The sequence below is a fragment of the Canis aureus genome, chromosome 13, assembly GCF_053574225.1.
Source record: "Canis aureus isolate CA01 chromosome 13, VMU_Caureus_v.1.0, whole genome shotgun sequence".
NCBI lineage: Eukaryota > Metazoa > Chordata > Mammalia > Carnivora > Canidae > Canis > Canis aureus.
The window spans coordinates 53,542,210-53,555,056 of NC_135623.1; the positions used below are offsets into that span (position 1 = coordinate 53,542,210).

The following is a 12,847-nucleotide window of genomic DNA, read 5'->3' on the forward strand; positions in this document are numbered from 1 at the left end:
TTCCTCAGGTATCATTTATGTCAGTGTCAGTGTCTTCTCTGGCACCTCAGGTCCCATGAGCCATTGGGGTCCAGCTTTTTCTATGCCCCAGCCTCTGGCTGTCATAACATGTCTTGTTCCCTTTGCCTTTTCAGCTTAGGGGTAGGAGCTGCTTCTTGCTATTGCAAATCACTGAGCTCCCCCTACATCCTCTTTGGTGTTTTATCTCATACCTCACCAATGTAACCAATAGGTGATTGATAGATTGCTAACAGTTTAAAGTAGTGTTTGGACAAAGTGTGATATAGCAGAAAACTTATTCTGCTTGTCTTTTTTTTTTAATATACCTTATTTTTTAGAGCAGTTTTAGGTTTACAGAAAAATTAAGCAGAGAGTTTTTATGTATCCTGTCTACCCTCACAGTTTCCTCTATTATTGACATTTTATATTAATGTGATAAAGTTATGAGCGAATAGTGACACATTATTAACTAAAGTCCATAGCTTCCATTAGAGTTCACTCTTTGTGTTCCACATTTTATGTATTTTGACAAATATATACTACCGTGTATACACCATTGTAGTATCATAGAGAACTGTCTTACTGTTTTAAAAATTCATTCCCCCCCCCCAAAAAAAATTCATTCCCATGTCCCACCTATTTATCCTTCCCTCCTCCTGGCAACTCCTGGTCTTTTAGTGTCTTCATAGTTTGCCTTATCAGAGTGCCATATAGTTGGAATCATACAAACTTTTCAGATTAGCTTCTTTTACTTAATAATGTACATTTAAGTTTACTCCATATTTTTTTTGTGGCTTAAAGTCAATTTTTCAAATTGCTGAATAATATTCCCTTGTATAGATATACCACAGCTTGTCTATTCATTTACACATTGAAGGACTCCTTGGTTTCTTTCAAGTTTTGGCACTTAAGAATAAAGCTGCTGTAAACATTTGTGTGGACATACAATTTTTAATCATTTGCATAAATACCAAGGAATGCAATTGTTGGATGATATGATAAGAGTCTGTTGTTTTGAAGAAACTGTCAGACTGTCTTCCAAAGTTGCTGTGCCATTTTGCATTCTCACTAGCAATAGAGGAGAGTTCCCGTTGCTTCACATCCTCATCAGCATTTCAACGTGTTGGATTTTAGCCATTCTAATGGCATTTTCCCACTACTGATAATAACCAGTCTTTTCTGGTGGTGAAGAGATTATGTCAGTGACTATATTACAACTATCTGTAAGCATGTTTTATTAATTGTTACTATTTCTTAAGGACTTACTGTTTTGAAAAACTTGTTATACATGTGCTTCTTTTGGCTCCCATTGTTTGTCTGTCTGTCTTTTGGTCTGTTGTTCTTGTATTTCTTAATTGGCAGTAAAACCAGAATTAAGTGTGTGTGTGTGTGTGTGTGTGTGTACATACTATGTGTGCAGTGTGTATCTAAGTATCCATACACAAGGAAAGTGAATAAAAGGTTTCCTGTATTGGCTACAAGCATTATCCCTATCCATGTTTTCTTTGTTAGATACACAGACTAGTAAGTTTAAATTATTATTTACTATGGTGGCCTGTAATTTAGGAAGAAGGAACAAGATTGTGCCCTTTCATGATCATTCTGGAAAATGTTCGAGGACTTAATCTATTTCTGCAATGTCTTTTCTGTCCATTCCCAAAGCTACAACCTCAATTCCAGCCTTCCTGTCTCAGTTGATTTATTGCAACAATCCGCTGAATGGTGTTCTTGACTGCATACTCTCATTCATTTACTCCATGGATAAAATGTCATGAAGAATCTATTGTGTGTCAATATTGTGCGGACAGGGATATACAGACAAGTGAGATATGATCTCTGCCATCAACATGTTACATTATAATATTATGTTACAGTATAATTATTTCAATATCATAGTAGAGAAAATTAGGCAGTGACATGCTCAGAACAGAGTTTTGTAGGTCAAACAATAGATAGCATACAATAATCATGTTTCTTCATGAATACTTCTAGGGTCATTAGTTTTGGGTGGGAGACTATGCTATGTACTATGGCTATAGCATGATCTCAATAAATATGTGTTGAATCTGTGAAAGGATGGATTCTCCCTCTCTGAATGTCAGCCAGGTTTTCTTATTTGCAATTTGAGGATGTATAATTCTTAGGAAAGCATAAATCTCACTATTCTTCCCACCCAAAGGCCCAGATTTACCTGAACAATAATAAAACATACTTTCTCTGTTTCTACAGAAAGCAGCAAGTCACTGTTTAGAATATCACTTGTTCTTCCCTTGAGTTTTGATTCAGGCATATATAATACTCTATAAATATCCTACAATCTTGACCTACCATTTAGCTACAGTTGTTTTCTACTCTGGCTCAGGGTAGCCTGTGTCTAGAGATTTTTGTACTGTGTAGAAGTCAGAAGTCTTCCCTGCAAAGAGAGCTCCTTCTTGGGACCTCTGTGGGAAGGAAGTGGTAAACATATGGAGTTACCACATGAAAATGGCAAAAACTGACCCACACACATGTATGATAATTCAACTGACAAAACTTCACCTTGTAGTCTCTAACAATCAAGCTGGCTTGATACATGAGTTGTTATTGGCCACTTTTTATGTGGCTAATCAGGTGCGAGGCACTATTACATGTGTTATTACGCTTGGAATAAACATGCTACTGAATTTGTCAGCAAGGAGATGGTGTGATGAGAATAGCTTTGGGGAGGTGGCTGAGTACACAGAAGTGGCCTCTGCAGAGAAGCTTGTATTTGAGTTATAAGGTAATAGGGAAACCTTGTTGTGGGAACAAAACCTAATAAAAGCAGTGCTTCAGGAAGACTTCCATGACATTGCTCCCCCCAAGCCCAGGGAGGATGACATGTGAGGTAGACCTTGGCAAAAAAGGCCTGTACTTGAGATGAGCTCAAAAGTTCTCTTTTGATCCCAGCACCTTGTTCCCTGGAGCATCTTATAACCCTTGCTGTGTCTGGCTCTTGTGTGCTCTGCCCTTCTAGTTTGGAAGTACACTCAGCTCCAAAGGGAGAGATGAGAGGGTCAGCAGCACAGATGTGGCAGTTGACCCATGAAAGGGAATAAGGTCAAGCCAAGAGAGTCAGGACTCAAACCTGGGGAGGGTGGGGCGGGGGGAGAAGAGTCAGTGGAAAAACCAGAGGGCTTTGCAGCAAGAGCGAGACATAAACAATGAATCAGGCTACGGAAATATCAGCAAAAGCAAGTTTTAGAAGGAAGGAGTGCTTTTTGGTATGAAGGGCAGTAGTGTCTGTTAAGAACCTAGGAAGTCTATATCACAATCCCAGTTAAAATGGATTACTCCTTCCTCTCTCATCACTTCATACAGCTATAACTTTTTAAAAGATCAAATATCAGCCTCATGACCTTTTTTTTAAAAAAGATTTTATTTATTTATTCATAAGACACACACACAGAGAGAGAGAGAGAGAGAGAGAGAGAGAGAGGCAGAGACACAGGCAGAGGGAGAAACAGGCTCCATGCAGGAAGCCTGACATGGGACTTGATCCCAGGACTCCAGGATCACACCCTGGGCTAAAGGCAGTGCTATACTGCTGAGCCACCCATGCTGCCCAGCCTCATGACTTTTTTTTTTTTTTTACACATATCATCTCAGTCATTATAGCAAGTTTATTAGGTAGCTATCATCAACATCATCATTTATTTATTACAGATGGAAGAACACTAACTCAGAGACATTAAATGCCTTGCCCAGGTTTGCACAGCTAGGAAAGCTGGAATTACAAGTCAGGTTTGTCTGTTTCCCAAGTCTCAGGTTTTAGTATCAGCATTATTTTATGGCACTTGAGATTTTATATGTGTGTCCTCCTCCTCCTCAAAAAAAAAAGTTAAATCCCCTTTCTATTGCTTTTTTCCCTACACCACCTTACACTAATAGTAGGAACACAACACAGAGTAACTGAAAGGCTGAGAGAAGTGGACTGATAAAGAACAGACTATAATAGATTAGGTGATAGAGAAGTACTTGCTACCTCTTGAAACCAGATTGCAAAGGAGTTACCGCCTTTGGTTTGGTATTCTAAGTTTGGTTTACTAGTCTCTCTCTTAGGTAGTATGTAGGCATCTTCAGATTTGCATTTCAATTTATCTGACTGGTCTAAGAATTATCTGGGAAGCCTGTGTGTCTCAACTGGTTAGGCATCCAACTCTTGGTTTCAGCTCAGGTCATGATCACAGACTTGTGAGACTGAGCCCCCATCATGCTCCACACTCAGCAAGGAGTCTGCATGACAGTCTCTCCCTCTGCCTCTCCTCCTCCTTTCTCTCTCTCTCTCTCAAAATAAATAATTTTTTTAAAAAAAGAATTATGGCCCCATGGCAATAACTGTTACAGGTAACATTCTAAATCTAGAATAATTTTTGACTCACTGTTCCTTCCCATCTCCTGAACATGCTGTCTATCCAACAGAGCTCCTATTTGCATAGTTTTCTACAGTTTTCTAAATGCTATTCAGGCTGATCTTGGCAAAAGAAGACTCAAGGAGTGTTGAGTGAAATGGAATTATTTTGCTCATTCTGAATATAATATTTGATTTGTCCCTCCTCGTCATCTGAAAGGGAGACTACCTACAGACTAAAGATAAATAGAGTGCAGAGGGCTGCAAATCCTTGAATAAATATGATATGCTAAAGGCCTGAATAGTTAACTCCACTTACAGACACTCCTGTGCAAATTAGATAGTTGGATTTTCCCCTAGGTAAGTGAATGTTGGAGGATATTTAAAATCAGGATGGTAGATGGCCTTTTTATTAAAATTTTTTAAAAGGAGTGTGTGCAATAGAAGTTTGCATTTGAATGAACCAAATGGATCATTGGATTCACACTGGCTCTCACAGATAAAGAAATTGAGATGAGCTAATTGGCCTTAAACATCACAAAATTAAGAAGGTGGGGAGTTCACCAGACTCTGTCTTGGCCTGTTCTCTGGTTACCATGGGTATCTGCCACCCGACCGCGTTGCAAATCCTCCCCTCAACTCCCCTGAAATAAAATAATGACTTTTTAAGTGTTCTCAATCTTAAGTTATAAAATTTGTTTTGGGATATTATACCAAGGTTCATTTCTTGATGCATATATAATAAAATAATTGGAGGTATACAGAACATGGTTCTAGAGCTAGTTTGATTCACTGACTTAAGAAATGTTTACTGAACTCCTGCTCTATGCCAGGTACTGTACTAGACATGCTAGACCAAAGGGGTGCAATGGCAAGGAAGACTGGGCCCTAAATAAACTCTAGTTACTTCAAGGATAGTGAAACTGGCTTCTTGTTCTGCCACTTAGGAGCTTAATACTGGGTTAGTTACCTGACCTCTTGGAGTCTCAATTGCCTCATTTATATAATGGGATAAAAATAGCTCATAGAGTTACTGTATAAAGAAAAGCATACACAAAAGTGCTAATATACAAGAGCTTACTAAATGGAGCTATTATTACCAGCTTTTACAAGCAAGGAAACCAGAGTCCAGAAAGGCTGAGCAAAATGCTGAAGGTCACACAGTAGTAGGCCATCTGATTCATCCACAGGTCCAGATTTCTGGCTTGGGGAATCTCTGAACATGCTCAAGGATGCCCCCTTCACTTAAATTTTGATGACTTTATCTTGTGTCATAGTTGCTTTCTGTAGTATATTTTATACTGCAATCTCTTGGAATGTAGAAGCAGATGATCCAATATCAAGGGCGATTTAGTAGGTGTTAAGGGGAAAAACCTCTGATGTTCCCGAATTGAATTCTTCATTTCTCATAATGAAAGAAACTTCACAGTCCATTTAATACACTCTCCCTGTTTGGTCTTTCAAATTAAGTCCTGTACTACTGGCTCTCTTAAAAGCTAGCTAGTGTTAATTTTAAAGGATGCTTGAGTATCAGATAAACATCATATGAAAGCACACTCATGGTTACAGAGCTCTCCTGTTCAAACAGTATGTTCTTTTCACACCAATGTGGTGGGTTTGCTACTGTGTAAGGGGAGGTGAAGACATAACTGGAGCTCATTCAGTAAAACTCAAATTACTTTCAGAAAGATTTAAATTTAAAGGTGAATGAAATTTGAATAAGTATGAGTATTTTCTGTTATCCTATACCAAACTTCATTTTAGAGAAAAAAAATCTGTTACCTCTTTCAGGACTCAGTTTTAGTGCACTCACTCTGGAGAAAGGTGAGGAAGAGGTCCTCATCATCGGCTCCACCTCTCTGCTCCTTCGTCCTCATCAGCCATTTCTTCCCCAGGGCTTCTCCTGCCTTGGGATCACTGGGAGCTTGTTACAAAGGTGGATTCCTAGTGTTCATCAGACCAACTGAATCTGGTCTTCTGGGGGTGGTGTGGAGTGGGTTTGAGAGAATCTACAATTTAAACAAGCTCTCCAGGTGACATTTTCCCCATAATAAAATTTGAGAACAACTGCAGGTGTGTCTGTTTATTGTTTCACTCTGGTCCTTGCTTTTAACCAGTGGTTCTCAAACCTGGTTGCATGTGAGAACCACCTGGCAAGTTCTGAAAAAATACTGATGCCAGAACCCCACCCACAGTGATCCTGAAATAACTGGTCTGGGATTGAGCTAGCCACCAGTATTTTCTCCAAGTGATCTTCATTTGAAGCCAGAGTTGAGAGCCACAACAATGCTTCTGAGATCCCCACCTGATGCTTTCACATATCCACCCTCTTATCTCTGTGTTCTGCCCCCTTTCTATTACTTTCCATTTGCTGCTTCTCTTCCTTGCTTTGTACATCCCTAACTCCTGACAGATGGAATTCACAGACCATTTGGCATATGAAAAGGGATACTGTAAAGCACAAAAAGCAGGAAGTCACTCGGTATTTAACGTCTGTATTGCTGGCTTTTAATATCCAGGAAGGTTGTGTTCCAGTCATCGTCCTATAATTTAAATGCTGCCCTTTGCTCCTGGCTCTGTGATTCTGATTATGGAGGTGACACACCTTAAAAATCAAGCAAAAGAAAAAGAGTGATTGGTCCTATTGCTGCTGATGTTTCAATTTACTATTAGAGATGGGGGAGGATGGTGGGACACACTGAACCAAATGGTATATATTTTGTGATCTTAGGAGACTCAGGTTGAAGACTTGGGTCAGTCCATTTCCTTCATTACACAACATGGAGAGATTTATTTCATCTCTTGGATTTTTGTGACTACTGTTTCATTCATTATCTTCATTTAATAAATATTTATTGGGCACTATTGTAATGAGAATGAATGATCTATAATCATATGTAACACTGTGGGTGAATCTTACTAATATAATGTTGAACAAAAGAATCCACACACAGAAGTAATGTACTGTATAATTTACATAAAGTAAAAGCAAATTCAAAATTAATCTACGCTATTATAAACCAGGATTGTGATTACCCATAGGGATGTATGGACTGGAAGGGGAGAGTTGGGGACTTCTGGTGAGCATGCAATGTTCTTTCTTAATCTGGGTGCTGCATGAAGAATATGTTCAATTTGTGAAACTTTACCGAGGTTTTTACGTATGATTTGGACATGTTTTGTAACTATTTTATATTTTCATAGAAGTTAAAACTACATAAAGAAAAAAAAATTCATGGGCACTGCAAGACCCTAGGGTTTCAGAAGTGAATAAGTCAAACGTGTACCTGCCCTCACAGTAAATGCAGTCAGGTGGGGAACATAGGCAAGTGCCAGCACATACACTTTGACAAGGTTTCCCAGGGAAAAAGACAGCTAAGAGATTTAAAGTGTAAATAGATTAGTATAAGTGATGAGGAAAGGGAGAGTGCTCATAGTTGCAAGAACTTCATGGACCAAGATCTGAAAGATGAAGGCATGGTGGGACAGAAAGGAATGCCCTTACAAAGTTGTGTTTTCTTTCGGTGCCTGCAATCCTCCCTAACAACAAGGGCTATTTTCCAAGGACTATTTGCCAAACAACCGCAATAACGGTGAACTGAAAAGAAGCGATTAGGTCCATTCATTGGGAAGTTTGAGGCATGTCTCTCAACCACTAGGTTTCTCAGTTTCTTTTTCTGTAAAATGATGACAAGTAAGAAGCCCCACCTCTCCACAGGGAAGTAAAGAAGATAAGATGGAATCCCAATTGGAAACATGCTCCCTAAATTCAAGGAGCTACTATTACTATTCCATCATATTTAGTCTTGGAGAGGATTTCCCTGTACTTTCTTTTGCACCTGATGTTAGATGATATAAAATGTCTGTTCCCTCTAACGTTACATTCATAGGAGAGGCATTTCTGATATCTAGAAAAAGGACTAGAATCAGACCATCCTTCACTGTCATCTTTGGGATGGGGTCTTTCTGTGTCTATCTTTGCCATTTTATAGTTCATTCTATGTGTCCCAAAAGTTCCTCTCGAAGGGTACGCTTCTCTTGGAGTTGCTCTCAGCATGTTTTAGTTAGAGAACTGGTACCACCATCCACAGATTGTGTACACAGCTTTGGTCTGCAGCCAGGAAGTTAGTCTGGAACCTCGACTTCCTACGTGGAAAGACCCAATGACTACCCACAGACTCTCTCTCCTGCTCACTAATGAAGAAAATCACAGATGTCACTTTATGATTACTCCCCAGTTTTATTAGTTTTCTAAGAAGATAAATGCAAATCCTTCCTTTAGCACGTGTGTGTTTGAAAATTGCTCTAGTAGGAAAGGCCAGGTTTATGTGTAATCGTTATTTAACTATTAATGAAACTATAAAACTATAATCACAGTTTAAACCATAAATCACAAAGTTAGAGATGACTTGTATGGCTGCCTAAAATTTCTGTATTATGTTGAGTGTATGGTATTTTGAGGGGTGACTCTGCCTCAACCATGAACCCTCCCTTGACTCTGAAATAATTTCGGTAATCATTATATATAACTATGGTAGGTATTACTTTTAATATTAGGCAAATTATGGAGAACTGTCTCATAGAAAATGCCATGAGAATCATTCAAATAGTTCTGTCCAAGATAAAATAACTTGGTAGCTGCTGAATATATAGTAGTACATAGTGTTAGGAACAGTGTGACTGAGGAATTTATTACGTATTTATTTGCTTTCAGTATCTTGGGTATCCGAGTGCCTTCTATGTATTGAATTTGTGCCATGGTCTTTGAGTTCAGGGATCCTGGGTATGAGTTAGGCCATTCTCTTTCTCATATCTACCCTGTAATTCTTTCCTTGCCTGTGCCCAGACTGTTCTTAAATCCATCCGCTAAGATTTTTTTGCACTGATTACACATATTACACTGATGTTTAGCTGCCTTTAAATCTGCTTTCCTTATATTTGCTTTAGAGATTATATACTTTCCTTTGTTTCTTTTAACATTTAAAATGATCTCGGGTTGCTTTTTACCGCAACTATAGTTATGCTCTTTGTTGCATCAGCAGATTCTTCTGTGATGGTTTGTTCCCTTCTGCTTATAAATTTTGACCCTGACCTCCTTTTCCATTCACACTCTCCCACATGCCCTGGCTGAGGGACTCAACATTCAGTGAGACTCAGTCTCCTAAGACAGACCCTCTCTTGTACCTTCCTTGTACCTTCTCTTGTACCTTTCTATATATGCTTCACTATTTTCAGAACTGCCTTCACCTCTACTTCAGAAATAATGGGTAACACTGATTTCTGAGCCACTGTGCTATGGAACTATACTCTTCTATTTTAATTTTATCCATATATAAGAGCCACATTTGAAAGGCTCCACTGAGAATGTTTTAAAACCTACTATAAAGCACATTAAATATGACCAATGGGTGGTTAATTGCTTTACTGTTCATATATTAATAAAGCATACAAATATTGATCACATACTATGCGTCAGGCCCCTTCTGGTCACTGGACACCCAAAGCTGAGCAGAGCATATCTAGCTGAGGAGATTGACAAGTGAACAATTATGTGATCTGATAAACAGTATTATTGAATTATGACAGAGTTCTGAAAAATCAGGTGATATTATCACAGCAGTGTATGGATATTTACTTTGTGTCAGGCACTGTGTCAAAGTTTTGATTTTAGTAATAACCTTAAGAGGCAGCTGACACTGAAAAACATATGTTAATATTCTCATTTTACAAATGAGAAAACAGGGGTCATCCCATGAGCAGGAGTTATATCCCTAATAAGTAGCAACACTGGCTTTTTCAAGCATCTCTCTCCTACTCTAAACCATTTCTTATAGGTACAAACTGGTGTGTGTGGGGACACTTCATGGAGGGGATGGCAGCTGAACTGGGACTTGGCTGAGTGGATATTAGCCAGTCAGGGTTGCTCTTGGAAGAGAGCAGTCACATAAGCATGGGGAGGATCTAGGAATGGGAGCAGTCTACTGTGACAGGCACAAGGAACACTGGCCATGCAAGAGAGCCTAGAAAGGGAGAAGGGACTGGATCCTGAAGACTTCACAGCCACCATCTTCTCTCATATGAGCCAGCTCTAGCACATCACTGGGATTGGTGAGAAAAGTAAAGGGGTTGAGAGTCAGATTGAGAGCTGGGATAAGTATATTATTGACATGTATTAAAACAAGGAAAATATAAAGTTAAGATATTAGCAGTTGTGTGTGAATTCTCTGCTCCATTTGCCTCACGTATAATGGTACCACAGAGCTACCGTCAAATGAGCAGGTAGGGTGTACCTACCATCCCAATGCGGTGTTTACCCTGTAAACAGTTACTGCTTCACTGCACCCTCCTTCCCTCACTGCACAGCATCTGTTTCAGTTGATTACTGGACTCCACCTCAAAGGTTTTAACCAGCAACTTCTTAAAAAAAAAATGATTTGCGGTGGCTGAACTTTGTGAGGAAGAAAATCACTTCCCCCTCCCCCGCAAGCTCCCTGTGTTCCGGGGAGTATGTGTTCTATTTAATGAATTCAGTCAACTAAGCTAAATAATAATAGTAATAATAATAATAATAATAATAATAATAATAATAATAATTTGTGATAACATTTAGAGGAATGCCAATGATCTTTGATGTTTTGCCCTTTGGCTGACATAGGCACATTTGATTATCACCTAGGTAGAAATATCTTCCTATAATGTACATCACTCAGGTGGTGTGCTGCATAGTGTTTTTTTTTTCTTTCTTTTTTCCTTTTATTTTTCAATGCAACAGTGACAGATTTTCAATTTGTATGACAAATAATGTTTTGAGGCATTTTTCTACATTCACAAAGAGATTCCTATGTTTACTAGTGTGTATTTTAGACGAAATGAAGTCATAAAAAATTGCTACTTGCTGTGGCCCTTTGTTGAAACAGATATTTTCCTCTCAGGTACATGTGTACAGGGATTAAACACAGGCCATCTGAGCATATTATTTCACTTGAAATCCCAATTAAAGTGTCTCATAACTATTACAAGTTTAGTTGAACTTGTGTTCTTGGATTGTGTTCACTGTCAGCCACTCTTTTTATCTCAGTGCTGGATAATCACTAAATTCTTGTATTTATTTCCATTTCCCCAATTAGCTTAAGTTGTTAGTGCAAATTTATATGTCCTGGTTCTTCTAAGTTCTTGCCAATTACTTTGCAACATTGAACACTTTAACTGTGCTTGCTCTGGGGTACTCGCAATGAAATAGTAATTAACTGAGATACTTGCCTTGTTTCCTTGAAAGTTAAGAGAATAGGATTATACTCCAATAAACAGGCTTAAAGCAAAATCATGACAACTCTTTTGATAACAAATTTTTAATCATAATGTACATGTAATTCATTTTTTTACATGCATAAAACTACAGAAATGAAAACAAACCAAATTAGGTTTTGTCAGATATAATGAAATGCTAACAGATCAAGTCTGGCTTGGCTCAGAGGTACTCTGCAATGTACGTGACGTTTTAAATGAATTGTAAAATGTTAATAAAGTAGAAATCTTGACCAAATCTAAGTAATCTGATGAGTTCTGCTATAGATATAAAGCAAATATAATTTTCTCCTTACTGAGTTTGTATCTTTTAAAAATTCACTTATGGTTATTGAAGAACAGACTTAGAAATAATTTTTAAAATATTCTAAAATTATTCTCTTCTGAATACCTTCAGTATTTTGGTTATTCTCCTGTAGAGAAAAGTGATATGGGGATTAATTATCCCAAATGTCTCAATAGTTAAATTGAATTTCAGACACACTTAGGGGCAATCTTTATTTTAGCAACATCTCCTGAGTTTCTAATAATGCGTCTGGATAAAGATACTAAGGAACCAAAAAGATACTAGGGAATAAATCTGTGTGTGTGTATATATACAGTTGATCCTTAAACAACATGAGTCTGAACTGCATGGGTTCACTTACACACAGATTTTTTTCAGTAAATACAATACTGTGCTATAAATGTATTTTCTCTTAAGATTTTCTTTTTTTTTGAGATTTTCTTAATAGCACTTTCTTTTCTCTAGCTTACTTTATTATAAGAATACAGTATAATACATATACAAAATATGTTTGACTTGACTATTCTTGTTATCAGTAAGGCTTCTGATCAACAGTAGGCTATTAGTAGTTAACTTTGGGGGAAGTCAAAAGTTATATTTAGATTTGTGACTGTGCAGGAGTCCATGCTCCTAATTCCTGTGTTGTTCAAGGATCAACTGCATATATACATGGAATATATGTATATATCGTGTATATATATATAAAATATATATTATATATATATAAAAATGTGTGTATGCATGTGTGTGTGTGTGTGTGTGTGTGTATACTTTCCAATCCATTCTGATTTTATAAGCTGTTTTATTGAGCACTCTAGAAGCCTAAAATCTAGAGATCTTGTGAGAGGATTTTTTGTGTTGTGGGACTGTCAGATACTCGGTTTGGG

At 37.9% G+C, this 12,847-nt stretch overlaps 1 long non-coding RNA gene across 1 annotated transcript in view; it reads right to left on the reverse strand.

Moving 5' to 3' along the window:
- Positions 1-6,367, reverse strand: part of LOC144282526 (uncharacterized) — a 167,314-nt gene extending 160,947 nt beyond the window's left edge. Inside the window, exon 1 of the long non-coding RNA XR_013350996.1 lies at positions 6,152-6,367. This is a non-coding gene — a long non-coding RNA (uncharacterized LOC144282526). The remainder of the gene's footprint in view (positions 1-6,151) is intronic.
- Positions 6,368-12,847: the final 6,480 nt, after the last annotated feature.